The 14880-nt window shown below is 28.1% G+C and overlaps 1 protein-coding gene across 1 annotated transcript in view; it reads left to right on the plus strand.

Annotated features, from left to right (window-relative positions):
- The window catches only part of LOC136990411 (zinc finger protein castor homolog 1-like), a 116408-nt gene that overhangs the window by 38853 nt on the left and 62675 nt on the right, over positions 1–14880 (plus strand). The window contains 1 exon segment of the mRNA XM_067288797.1: positions 9559–9629. The gene's annotated coding sequence lies outside the window, so the exon portion shown is untranslated.

Consider the following 14880-nt stretch of genomic DNA (forward strand, 5'->3'; position numbering starts at 1 on the left):
AATTATTAAAATTTTCTTCCATCCGAAAAACGTAGAATTCTCTTCGTTAAATTGCTTACTAAATCTTCTTCTTCTTTTTGTTTTTTTTTCTTGTCAATCACGTATAATAAAATATAATTTCTGCTGCATCCTTTGACCAGTTATACAGCTTCCTCTCTACTTCCACAATTGGATCATGATAACATTACTCAAACTAAATAAATATATAGTATATATTAGTAAGTTTCCTGGAAAACAGGATACGTGAGAAAAAACAGGACAAGAAAAAAATTGCTGTTTATGAAATAAGAGAATGACAAACATTGATATTATTCTTCTAAGGAACAGCTGCTTATGAGAATTTTTCTATCAAATTTAAATTATAAATCAGTTACTTATAGAAAATAATATTCTATATTTTTTTTTTGACAAAAAAACCATTCTTAGAAGCGAGAACTTAAAGAAAAAAGAATGGGTTTTTCTATGCGAGTGGATGGATCATTAGTTTATTTTCGACTTTTCTATATTTACTTCGCGGCTTGTTTTGCTCGATGAAAGTTTTAAAGGATATCATGTAATTGTATTTATAGTCTGTGGTATCCAATTTGTAGGAAATAGCATCTTAAATTCGTATCTCTTTCTTACTTATTTGTGAAATAACATGATAAGAACGACCTTTAAAAATCCCTCCTTTCTAATTATAAACGTGATTTTTAGCTTTAATTTTCTAGTTAAAGTTAAGGAGGAATGATAAGAGAGAAGGGTGGAGATTCTATTTTTCTTTTCTTTTTAATTTAGAACTTACAGGTACAAGAATATCGAATACTTGTTTACAAACAGCTAGAAACTTTATCGAAACTACTACGGTGTTACAGGGTTTCGACTGGTAATCTAGTTTTAAAAATTCGAAATATATTATCGAAATTGCATCAATTAAACTAAATACATATTTAAAATACCAATAAAATAACCTTCGAAATCAAGGTTTTATTCATAAGTCGACATATCCCTTGTCAATGAATGAAATTCATTGATAATTCTAACCACAGTATCAAATCGTGAATAATGTTCCCAGTAGGGTTATATAGGATAACATTGTTTCACGAGCATTTCTCCTTGATCCTATAAACTTTTTCTCTACAATTAATGCACCAAACCTAATCTGAGAATTCTAAAATTACATTAAAATACACTACTCCCGTTCGAAATTTTCAATAATAGGAATTTTAAATCATTTCTTGTAATCTCATATTTTAATTATTAAAAAAAAAAAAAAAAAAAACTTAAAAATATCCTAAATTATTTAGAAATAAATCATTTAATTTATATTATTTAAACGTCTGTTTTCCATCCTGCCCAGATAGATACAATCCCTAGTTATATACATATATATATTTCCTTTTCCAACTTAAAGCATATTTCTAAGTAATTTTTCCTATTTAGGCGGTGCCCATGAATAAAAATAATAATATATTAAAAAATAAAAACTTGATAATGACGAAATAATCAAATTGGTAAGAAAGAAAATAGTATTTTTGAGATAGACATGTCCTTGGAACAACTCCAGTTTACACCTGCATTTACATGTTTATGTAAAGCTAGAACTTTTTAATATTCCCACCCTTATCTGTTTAGCCAAAAGATTTTTAGTGACATTTTCCTGTAAGTGGGACAGAAACTGGTTTTTAATTTTAAATTTCTAACATATTTCTTAGTTTCTACAAGAATGGCCAATTAGAAATCGTTTATTTCTTTATATTTTTATTGGCCACACGAGCAATCGTCGAGTCAATAAAATTCTTATTTATCGTCGTTGTCTTTTTCTTCTTTATTTAAATTTAATTTATTATTAACATTTAATCATTATTATTCATGTATTATTTAAAGTATCCCACGTTTTAAAAAAATGTTAATTAATTTGGTAATATTAAAAACGTTATATTGTTATAATTTAAGTGGAAGAGAAAGCACTTATCTGTTTAATAAATTAAGGAATTGCGAGCATTTTTTTAAATATTTTTTTATGGATAATGGATAGAAAGTAGAGGAGAAAAACCTGATTAAATTTCAAAGAATTCGCAGAAAGTAACATTAAAATTCTTTCCCAATACAGGATTTATCGTGTAGATCACAGAAAAGCGAGCAAAATTTTTAGTAAAAACATCGTAGGTACGGTTTTTATAACGACATGTTTGTGATAAATGGCAGGAAAATCATCAAGAATATCAAGACCTGTTTCGGATATTTTGTCTTCTTCATTTATATTCATCGTGTGTTCGGGTGGCACCCAAAAAGAAATCAAAGCCCCGAGCGACTGCCATGTTTTAGACTATCTTTACAGAATTTGACAGTATAGTTTACATATTGGTGCATACACAGAACAGTTTCCTTGTTCAGACAAGAAATTCTTGACCTCAACCAAATTTCTTTATAAAAATTTTTAATTATAGATAACATCAGTTTTCTGTAATAAATTGGTATGTATCTATTAATTAACTGGTGATAAGTTAGAAATAATAATTATTTCAAGAAAAATAACATAGAATTCGTGTTGTCTATTATCGTTATTATACAAAAGTTCCCCCTTTGTTATTTTTTTAAAGAAGTAAAACAAAAATTACAATTGTTTTACTCGTAGAAATGTAATTATAACACTACGAAAATGTATAATTTGTGTATAGAAGAAGCGAGTAAATAAATAAATAAATTTAAAAAAATATACACGAGTCTTTCGAAGAATTAAATTATGAATTTTTTTTTGTTTTTAATTTTTTGAGTTGTCTACGTTATTCTTTTATAGATTTCGACGCCAGAGATACTTTGTCTATTTATATATAGCTAACAGATTGCCAAGAATCACTTTCTTCTAGAAGAAACGGTCAAGGAACCGGGAAGAGAGGGCTATAAATTAAAATAATGGAAAAAATTGATATTTTAATATTGATAAAATCTCGAAACGAACCAATTATTAACACCCTAATACCAGTGCAACACTTCTTTTCTACTTGATACTATTTTTTTTTTCTTTTCTTTTCTTTTCCTCTCTCCCCATTTGGAATTATAGTCCTTAAGAGTAACATAATTGAATGCATTAACGACTTTAAAAAGACCGTTTTTTTGAATTTCAAAATATCAGTTTCCTATTCGTCGAATCAATTTCAAAATTAACCAATCGTTCGCTTTTAATAAAATAACATTAAAACGTATATAAATTTTGAAATTTTATTTTAATGATTGACATGTATTATTAAGTTTAATTTATTTATTAACTTGTTTAAAAATAATTACGTAGACTTAATGATATATGTAAAAAATGACTTCATTATCTCGGAAATTCGAAAATAAAAACTGAATATTTCTGACGTTAAAATTATCGTAACAAGTTTTTGAAAATAGAAAAAGGAAGAAGAAAAAAATTTGAACAAATTGTTTCGTGTTTTATTTTAAAACCAGTAGTTGAGTTTTATGCATGAGATGTTACTGTCATTTTAAAGGTGGCAATAATAAAGATGATTAATCTAAATTATCGAGAATTCGCTTCAAAAAAAAAAACATCACTATCTTTCATCCTAAAATACGAAATTTATTTAATTCCTTGTTAATTTTCTACAATTTATTACACACTTTAACTGGCGCATTGTTTAAGTACAAAACAAGACGATATATTTTTTTAAAAAGATCACTTTTTAACATGTAAAATAAGGAAAAACGTGGTCTCGAATTAGTGTCATTCTTGTTTCTTTCTATATATATACATATATATATATATTTTTTTCCATCCTCTTTTGCTAAGAAAATTCGTGATTTTTACAGAAGTGTCATTACTTAAAACTGTCTATCTCTCTTTAGCAATAATCTTTGTGCCGATTTAACAAAAAGTCACGTACGTACGTCCAAAGCACAAAACCTAGTCGATGTAAAATCAGAATAGTTGGTGACGAAGTTATTTGGTTGACAAAGTTTCCATGCAAGATCAGGTATTTGAATCCATAGGAGACAATATCAGCATTAGTCAGCATTTCGTGACCGAATATAAGAACGACAACTTAAAAGTCGCTTTTCTATTAAACGAAATCGTCTTTGGTTTTATTTATAACACTCAAAATTCCCCACACTTTGTCGGATTTTTTGCTTGTTTTTTTTCTTTTTTATAAGTAAGATTTGATGATTTGTGCAGTTTTCGAACGACTATTCTGCATTTTTTTTTTTATTTCCTTCTTCCTTCTCTCTACTTTTTTTTCTTTCTTTTCCTATATAAAAATGTGCTCCCTGTAGGGAAAATAAATATCCAATTACTTATAAAATTATGTATATACGTTTTCGGATATCTCTTGTGTGAATTAATGAATATATCTGTACATTAAACAGTTAAATTTCGTTAATTTTCATACTTAAATGGTCCGTTTTATTGTTAAGTGAATCCATATTTGTTTTTAAATAATTAATTTTTACGTGCTTTTGTTTTGTACTTAACGAGTCAAAGATTGAAAATAACGTTTCGAATAAGTTAATTTTATTAAATTTCGTACCGAAATATCCTTATTTCCCTACTAAAGTTTGGAAATAGCTCATTAAACGATAAAATTTCGTTAGATTTCGTATAGAAAAGCTTAAATTTCATCACAGAAGGAGCCTAGTTTTAAATTGGTGAATAAAAAACACTACGTTTAAAATATTTTTAAACGAAGAAAAAAAAAATTGCTTAAGATCGTTATTTTTAGATAAATCACTTCGTAGATTAAAGGAAATGTTGCCCTATTTCCTCGAATGATAATAAATCTATATTTTCCAATTTGAAGCTATTAGATGCACATGTATTTCCATAAGGAAGCGTTTAGTTCGTTTATGTGTGAGATATGAGCTTTTTCACAATTTTATGCGTGAGAACATACCCGAATATGTCTCTGGTTCGTGACGGAGCAATTATTATTTAAGTTTTATGGACGAGAAAGTAAGTTTTACGCCTGAGAACAGAAACACTATCGGGACTATATTGGTCAATTAATATTTTTTCCACATTAAAAAAAAAAGCATTAATACTCTTTCGCAGCACCGTAACTGAAAAACAAATCGTAAATCCTATTAATATAACCGCGAAAAAATACGTTCTCGCACTTAAAATTAAGAAATAAATTGGCTAATTGTTTATATATTATTATATATATTATAATTTAATGCTTTTAAGGTAGTAAAAAGTAAATGAACTTTAAAAGAAAATGAGGTTTTTTAACGTAATTTATAATATTAAACTACATACGAATAGGATAATTAATAAACTAGATTTTTAAATCAGATTATAGGCCTTCAGGCTCGGTTTAATCGTATACAAAAGAGGATAATAGCCTATATTATATGTAGGAAAAAAAAGGGGGAAAGCTATCGTTAACGGTATTCCGTCTAGGATTCAATAAATTGAATCATTCGAATCGTGTAAGTGCTTAACCCCACCCTAACCGATCATAGGATCAAGTCCACTGAACCCAGAAGTTTATCGTTACGCCAGTCAAGCAAGTAATGTTTGGAATTTTGATATTTTCTCGACTAGTTGCGATGACAAAATACGTGTTGACGCAATGGGATAGGCTAAAATGGACCGCCAAGATGAGTCAAGCCATCGTTAATTATATTAAGCTCGATGCTTAATTAAGGATACGTGCCGTTAACGCCGACGTCTCGCACCAGAAACCGATATTTTTTTAAATATTTTTTTTTCTTTTTTTTAAGGAAATCGTTAGAAATCCCACCGAAAAAAATAAAATAAAATAAAATGGGGGGTTTCTTCTATGAGTTAACCGTTTTCCCAAAAAGATTTAGCCATCCAATCAGACGTTGTAGTAGGAAAAAAAAATGTCTGCAGACACAAAGAACAGCTGGTTTGAGGGATGTGACATAGTCTACAAACAGGAAAGTTTATACAGGTGTCTCGGAATCTTTTTTTTTTTTTCTTCTTCTGGTTGTTGAGTTTCCCTTGCCATGAGATGAATTTGAGTTTTTTCTGGCGTCACATTATAGTGTTCTCTCAACACATTCATCCCAAGCTAGCCGTGACCTAGTTTGAGTTGACACAAAATCCCTTTTTGGTATGATCAATTGCCAATATGCAAAAAGGAGATATTGTCTGTTAAGAATTTAAGACTTTCGCTTTCTTTTTATAACCCTTATATATATATATATATGTGTGTATATATACAGTTTGTATAGATGATGAGGATACTTTTTTTAAATTCAGTGTAAAGAAAAATCTGTCTGTAACTTGGCTGATATATTTTTAAAATTATATCAATTGAGGACAATGTTGTTAAAGGTGAAAAGTTAAAAGTTTAACAATGAAAAGAGATGTGATTGAAAATGAAACAGCTACAATCACCATCATTTTCTTTAAAGTGCCTACAGACATCGTTATACTCGACGGTCACTCATCCATGATATTTCAGTTAGTCATTCGATGTTTGCAAAGAGAGAGAGAGACGAGAGAGAGAGAGAGAGAGTGAGGGGAAAAAAAAGAAGTTTTTAGAATGAAAAAATCAAATAAAACTGGGTCTAGAAATAGAAAAAAAAAATTACTGAACATTGAAAAAGTTAGTGGTTTTGTTTGATGTGATTTTCTCCTTTGTTAAATTGTCACATTTCAATGGTTTCGTTATTATTGTTTTCTTCGACTTTAAAGCCGAGGAATTTAATTTTATTCTCGATTTTACTACTTTTTATGCCGAAATAATTAAAATTTACACCGTTTACTTTAAATAAATAAATAAATAAATACTTAATTATATTCGATATTTTGACTACAAAACGTGCTAATGTCGATCCAGGTCTTCACCATCTTCTGCGAATTAATTTCATTGTAGGAGCGAAAAATACTAGAATTTATTTAAGAATAATTCAATAAACAATCGACATATCTTCCTCAATAAAACTAATGTTAATTAAGATGCTCAAGATAATTGAGTCATAGCAGAAAGTTAATTGAATTGCATACTAATTAAAGTATTACTGAAGTGTAAAATTTAAAACAGGAAAAAAAAATATTTAAATATTTTTAATTAACTATCTGCTTTCCGATTGATGTACATTAACTTTAATGGCGAAGGAAAGAAAGAAAGAAAGAAATAATAATAAGGAAAATGAATTTTGTGGATTGTTAAAGACCATTTTATGTACCAGAAAGTCGATATGATTTGAATATTATTGTATTACAATGAGCTTTATTTCGTAGCCATCCATCATTTTAGAGTTAAATATAGAGGTGTGATATAAGCAAGTCTCTAGCAACTGACAAATTCAAGCGAGTTGATGTGCTTCTAAAATGTCACCGTGTCTCGTCAACTGCTGTTGACAACCATCTGTCGTTCAGGATGGCCTCGAAAATAGACTTTAGTGACACCTTGTCTATATCAATAATGTGACATTCTTCCTACTTTGATATTCGAGATCGTGGAATGTTGTAAATTTATTAAATTAACATATATTTTAGCCATGGAAATTTTTATATACTTATACCATAAATATTCATTTAATTCTATTATGTCTGGTGTTACCTTTCGTGTGAATTTATCGAATATTTTGCGAAAAATATCAGTTTTTTTTTTTTTCGTGAAAATTAATCATTTTAAACAGTAATTATACAGAAAATTTTGAGTACTTTTTAGGTGAAAGGAGAAGTAAAAACACACACACAAAAAAAAGACACCTGCTTATGTAAACATCTGCCTTTAAGACAATCAGAAACGGTTATAAATATCCGGTTTTTAATCCGTTCTTTCGATTAAATATTCAAAAAAATTGATCTAAAATTCTTTTATATACAATTTTTAACGCTGTAAAAAGCTAACATTATTATACATTACCCACACACAACAACGTTATTATGTAAAACATTACATAACTCATCGCAAGTTTCATTGTTTTTTTAAGACTTCCACCCAAAAAAACTGCAATTTTATATTGAAACATATTTAAAAAAAACTTTAAGTAATTAATTAATTTATTAGATAATTAATTAGTTTTTTAAATATATAACTTCTTATAAACTAAATTTCACGTTAAAAGATTAATTAGAGTCTACATAATTAAAATTATTTCCAAGTTTATTTATCAGCAACTTTTACAAATTATCTTCTCGTTTACTAATTATTTAAGCTTTAACCTATGTTAATTCTTCAAATTAACAATGTAACATTTTAAAAGACGTTTATAATAATAATAATAATAATAATAATAAGTATAAGTATAATAATGCGGTTTGTTAAAGTATTTAATTAATTAAGTTCTCTCTCTCTGTCTCTCATTTTTTTTTCTTTAAAGCTAATTATAAAATAATATGCTAATTGTTTGCAAATTTTTAATTAACAGACACTTAGTTTAATAAGTTACCACTTAAGAATTGTAAATTATATTTGTGTTTTTCGTATATTTTATATTTCAAAGTTTAATTATAGATCGTGTTATTAACGTAGGAAAGAAGGGAAAATATAATGTGACTCTTCATTCGATATAATCATTTTTGACTATCAGATGATAAATTAGCTTGGCTGTCAACTAGTATTAAGTTCGATTTCGAGAATTTTTCTTATTGCTTTTTTAGATATTCCTCCTATCATAAACACGAAACACTCTTATCAAGGGGTTTTTAAAATGCTCCTAATGACCCTATAATTGTTGATCGTCTTCTACACGCACAACAATCTTATGATATTTGTGAACAATCGGAATGTTAGTAAGAGACGTGATCGGCATAAAAGTCAATAAGGCAATGACAAGAATTCTTTAGCCTATACCAATTGGCAAAGTCGTTATTTTCCAGTCAATGGTATCCACTCACCCATCAGTGATATGTCATCTTTGATAGTCCATTATTTCTAACAATTTTTCCATTTAATTGTAATAATTATCGTTGCACTTTCTATACCAGAGCCAATTGAAAGTCGAATCCTCTTTTGAATCTAACAAAATTGGATACGAGACGTGTTTTTTTTTTCTTTCTTTCTTGTTGTTTCCACCCCTCGACCACCATACAAAAACTATGGTGAATCCTCGTATCTAATCTGCAATTAAGATATGATCTTCTACTGGTAAAAAGATAATACCTATAGGCTAATCTAGGCATCTTTTGTGTTAAAATTTCTTTTTTTTTTTCTGGTGCTGTTAATTTTTTTTCTTCCGGTGGGTTCATTCATAATTGTTCTCTTCTACAACGAACTAAGTTGAAATAAGGAAACTTATTTCATTACTGACTATTGTTTGTAGTTCCACAAGAGTGAGCTATAGATAAATTGGACAATACTAAGTTAAGGCTTGGGCGTAGATCTCATTAACTGGCAAAGAAATTGTTGAAAATATTGATTCTAAGACCGGATGCATTATATATATATACACACACACAGCATTTACTTTTTTTATTATTATTTTTTTAAGTATAGTTTGGTATCTCTTTAATAAATTGGTTGGGTTGAGGTGAATGACATTATTTCTAAAGAAGCTATTTTAATTTATGCCCGAATTATTTTACTACTCGATATTTTAAATAGAGCTCATTTATATTCAAGCGCTCCTATTTTTTTTCTCTTATTCTTTTTACAGTGCTCAGGGTTATTATCATTTTCCATCGGTGCCTTGATCGATAACACAATGTGTAAACAATACGAATTCAGGTAAGTTTAATATCTTTATACCTTAAAAATGATTTTTAAAATAATGTATTTAAAAAAAATAATAAATTGGGGGAGAGATAGAAGAAGGTAGATCTAGTTGTAACCTAGATAGAGACCTAAATAAAGAAAAGATTTGAATCATGGATATCTGGTAAAATTGCCAATTCAGTGTATTTCGATGTTGTAATATTTCGCAATTTATCATTTGTGCTGTCAAATAAACTCGTTTATTCGTCGACTCCCGTGGAGTTCGTTTTAAAAGACTTAATAAAAAGATCTGACAAACTTGCATTTCTTACCACACCATATGTTGCTAAACGTTATTCCGCATGAGATTTATCATGTATGTCACTGAATTCATTCTTTTTTTTTTTCTTCTTCTTCTTTCCACCATTTATAAGATGCAATGAACTCTTTATAGAAACCATTTGGATATCCATTGATAACAGCTTTTAAATTTATTGATAAAAGGGTTTAAAGTTGAGACCAATGCATCAATTCTCGACCTTGTAAGACTGTTAAAAACCTATCGCACCTCATTAATTTAAAGAAAAATATATGTGTATAAAAGCAATTATACTCTAATATTAAATATTATTGTCCTTAACACATATATCTCGAGTGGTTTTAGATATTAAAAACTAATTTTAACTTAATGATTAGTGGAAACTTAACAATAAGCTCATTTCCGGTTACGTGAGAACAAAGAATGGATTGAATTCCTAAGCTCTAAATGCCTCTTTAAAAGGATTAGAAATATATATATATATACACACACACACACGTTTAAAATAAAATAATAAAGAAAAAAAAATATTTAAGTTCTTTACACAATGACTCACGAATAACTTTTGAAAACAGGAAAACAGAATGACAAAGTATATTAAGAGACAACAAAAGAGTTCGATTCATGTCCATGTTACGAGAGAGATGTCGTGAGAGAGGACACTAAGTACCTTTGTGGCAGTCAAAACATTTGTGTTCGCCTATTGTTTATTAGTTCAAATTGCATTTTTGATCTTATGAGAACGTGTTCGCATCCTTCTAATCGCCAAACTTACTGTAAACAAAGTGTTTTTTTCACTACATTTTCTCAAAAAATTGCCATTTTGCAACCTCGTAAAAGAATTCTTTCGTTTTAAATCGTCGTTTATGCCAATTCCCACGTCCTATTTATCCAAAAAAATGCATACTTATTAATAATATTTACTATTTAAATTATATATATACACTGCAGTTAGTTTAGCCATGTAAAGCACCAGGATCTTGGCTCTCGTCACATGATGCAATTTAATCTTCAGCTTATATAATATAAAATAAATATCCCACAATCATATCTCATACATCTTATAAATAACCTTAATATTTTGAAGTGTAAATCACGGTTTTTTTTAAAGTGTAAATGAAAACTATTTAAGCTATAACTAGACGGTTCGGGTCAGAGAAGGAGAGAAAGATCTTTGACACCAAATTTGCTACAATCGTGTGTCCTCATGGGAGGAAGGGAGGGAGGGACTCATCAAACTTTTAGTTCCGATTTGCTCCAATAGAGGGCATAACCACAGTTTAACCTTTTACTCTCTGACTATTATCTCTAGAAAACAATATTTTGGTCGACCTTATCTCGTATTGAGGGGGGGAAGTCAAAATGTCTTCGACGTGTTTGCTTATCTATCGCCTTTCGTTACAATTATTTATGTAGTTTATTGTTCTGTTACATGAATTAACGCTCGAATTTCTACAAATGGGCGCTAAGATAATCGATTCGATGACTGCTCGCACACCACTGATTTGCGTGAAGTCTACTTAATAAAAACCAACCATTTTCTACCATTTTAAACCAATTTATACCAAAGAATTCATTCAATAAAGTGTCAAATAAGACAAATTTCCCGAAATGAAACCGTAAATGTAACAATGTATTTAATCAAACCATTAAGAAAACTGCGAAAGCTCAGACAATACAAAGAAAAATTTATCCTTTAAAAATTAAAACAGTTAAACTCATTAATTATCGAACTAAAATGTGTGTCCTTGACAAAAATCAAATTAGTGTTTCCTGAATTAAAAAAATATAAAAAAAAATAATAATAATAATAATTCTTTAACAATAGGTTTATAATAATATTTCATATTCAAACACATACACATGTATATATATATATATATTTTAAAATAATATCTAATCTTTGTCCTTCATTATATCGTATTATAGAAATCTATCAAATTAATGAGCTAAACAATTTCGAATGAAGGGGGAACAAAAATGATTATATTTTTTAAGTTAAAAAACTCGAAAAATATTACATAACAATAGGCAAAGCCTCGCCTATTTCCTGCAGTTAAACAATGATTCTACGACTTGAAATATTTCTGTCAATCCCTTGTAGTGGCAAAGTGTATTTAACTTAAGATTTACTACCGAAGATAACTATACCAGTTCTTGATATATATATATATATATATATATATATATATATATATATATACATATTTTTATTATTATTATTATTTTTTGTTTTGTTTTATATATATTTCTCTCTCTCTTGACATGGGAAAGCTTCGATATCAAGCAGAAGTAGGCGGGTCAAGAGCTGCCACCAAATAAAGGGAACGATAATAAGACTATGTTGTGCTTGCGTGTCTACCAATTTTATTCCAGTTGTGGGTGAGACAAGAAAAACTGGTTATTTTGAATGACTTGAGATACAAAGTTGTTGTAATGGAGTGAGGTCCATACGGGAGGAATGGAAAAAATTTGACAAATTATACCCCAAAAAATTATACATATATCGTTAAGAGATTTATGTACTGATGTACTGTACCAATTCTATGCTTTAGTATGGTTTTATTAATGAATATAATCGATTCATCTGTTGAAGATTTCTGCATGGAAACGAATTCGGATGCGCGCTTTTAAAATTTCGAGTTTTTCCCTGTAAAAAAAAAAATGTAATAAATAGCCTTAAATTTTATTTATTTTTTATAAAATTAGATTTATATTTTGAATTTAATTTGAAAACAAAATAATTTTTCGTTTTATTATTGTTTAATTTGCAAAGAAAGCATCTTTTTGTAGAGGGGTCTAATAATCGTTTTCTGATAAACAAATTATGTTTATAAATTAAAAATAATAACGACGATGATTTTATTAATAAATTAATGAAGTTTTATGCGATTATTTTGTAAAAGTAAGGCTTTAAACACGCAGAAATTTTGTTAAGTTGAGGATATTTGGGCGCCGAAACATTATATAACTCATACGATTTTAAGTGCTACGTTGTAAGAAACGTAATAAAAATTTATTATTATTATATTTTAACAAAAATTCATAAATAAATCCTTAATTTTAACATAATCTCATCTTTAAATTCCAAGAATTTCGTACGGAATTGAGCAATTTCGAAAGCAACTATTAACCATTTTCTTATAAACAGATTACATTAAACAAATGAAAAATAAGTAAATAAATTCAAATTAATACGTTTACATTATCAAGATTTGTTGATTGGATATATTTATATTGCGTCATTTACTTATTATTGTATAAGGACAATAAGTTTTTAATTATCCTTGCAACTACTACTAGTACTACTACAAAACAAAGAAGTTCTATCGGTAAGTTAAAGTTATTTTTCGAATAAATTTAATTTAATATCGAAAAAGAAAGACGTTAAAACAAGAAAATAAGGGGAAAAAATCGATATAAATAAAAAAAACAAGAAAATATTCAGATAAAAAGCGATTCGATGAGAAAAATCTGATTTGATTAATCAAACAAGACGTCAGATTCTGTAGCTCGTGTCACAAGTAAACAGATAATAAAAATTTATTTATTCTGTCCCATTGTATGAAATTCATCGTAGCGAAATTTAGAAAAATCTTCTTAATATTCTATCAAGCACATAAATATTGTTTTGAGTTAACAAACTGAAACATATTCAACGATGCGAAATTAAACCCAACCCATTTTAATTGTTACAATATGCTGATGTTGTCGATACTGGCAAGTATATTGACCCCTGTGATTTATCTGAATCTTAATATATTTTTCTCTATTGTCAAGGCGGGTGAGTGATTTTTTAAATTTCTAATTATCATTTATTTTATTTTAAATTTATAAATTTAAGCGAGAATTCGTTGGAAATTCTGGTATATCGGTACGTAGAGAAGAAGTCGTGATCACGAACCAGTTTTATTCACGTTTGAATCATGATTGAATAGTACCCGATATCCCTCCCTTAGAAAAACTACTGGGAGGTGAAAAAGGAAAGAAAAAATAAAAAAAAAAACCCTTAGAATAAATTACTCAAACAACGTGACTCTATGATAACCTTGTTCGTAAACAGCTCTTAGTATGCGAAAACGGTTTATTAAATGATAACTGAATGGCAAATTAAGGTGTTTTTTTTATGTTTAACAAATAATTTCAGTCATATATTTTAATATAGAGCAGAAATTTTTATATATATTAGTAATATTTTCTATTATTTACGAAATAAGAAACTATTTTCTACTCTAATTGCGACGTAACGAAACTCGAGAATTAATATAAAAGGGTTGTTTTTTTTTCTTTTTAAAGCACGAACTGCATTAAATAATTAGAATATTCATTGAATCTAGTGTGGATCATTGTTTTCTTTACTGTAGATATATCGGAGATTGTTTTGATCTATTTATTTCAGTAGTTATGCCAGATTGTGACCCAGTTCTCTTGTAAGAATGCCCTTTTACGTATCTTCACTCTTGACCCTGACACGAAAAATATTCCAAGGTCATCTGACAATTTGACAGAGGTTCATCTTGACAAACCGAGTTCGATGTCATTATCCCAAAGTTTTGATTATCAAGACGTCAAACGAATTTCTTCTTTCCACATAAAAAGTTACATATATGTATATATATTTTCTGGGTCATTAATTATGCAATTAAAATACCTTAACATTGTAAAAAAAATAATTAAAAATGAAATTTTATAAAAATTTAATTTACTTCTTTTTTTTTCTTTGTTTCTTGTTTATTAAATTGAAATTCTTTTTTGTTTTTTATGTAAATTTAGTTTTGTATTCAATTATAAACGTGGCGATTCTTTTTGTTCCGTCGATTTTAATAACTTGTATAGTTAATGAAGTGAAATGATTAAATGTTTTTAATGGCAAATTCGAAATATTATTTTAGGGAAAACGTGGCCCTAAAACAGAGGCATCGGTGAATATTGTTGCGAGAATATATTAGACGAGAGAGTGTGGTA

This window comes from Centruroides vittatus, unplaced genomic scaffold (assembly GCF_030686945.1).
Source record: "Centruroides vittatus isolate TY-2023 unplaced genomic scaffold, ASM3068694v2 scaffold_932, whole genome shotgun sequence".
Lineage (NCBI taxonomy): Eukaryota > Metazoa > Arthropoda > Arachnida > Scorpiones > Buthidae > Centruroides > Centruroides vittatus.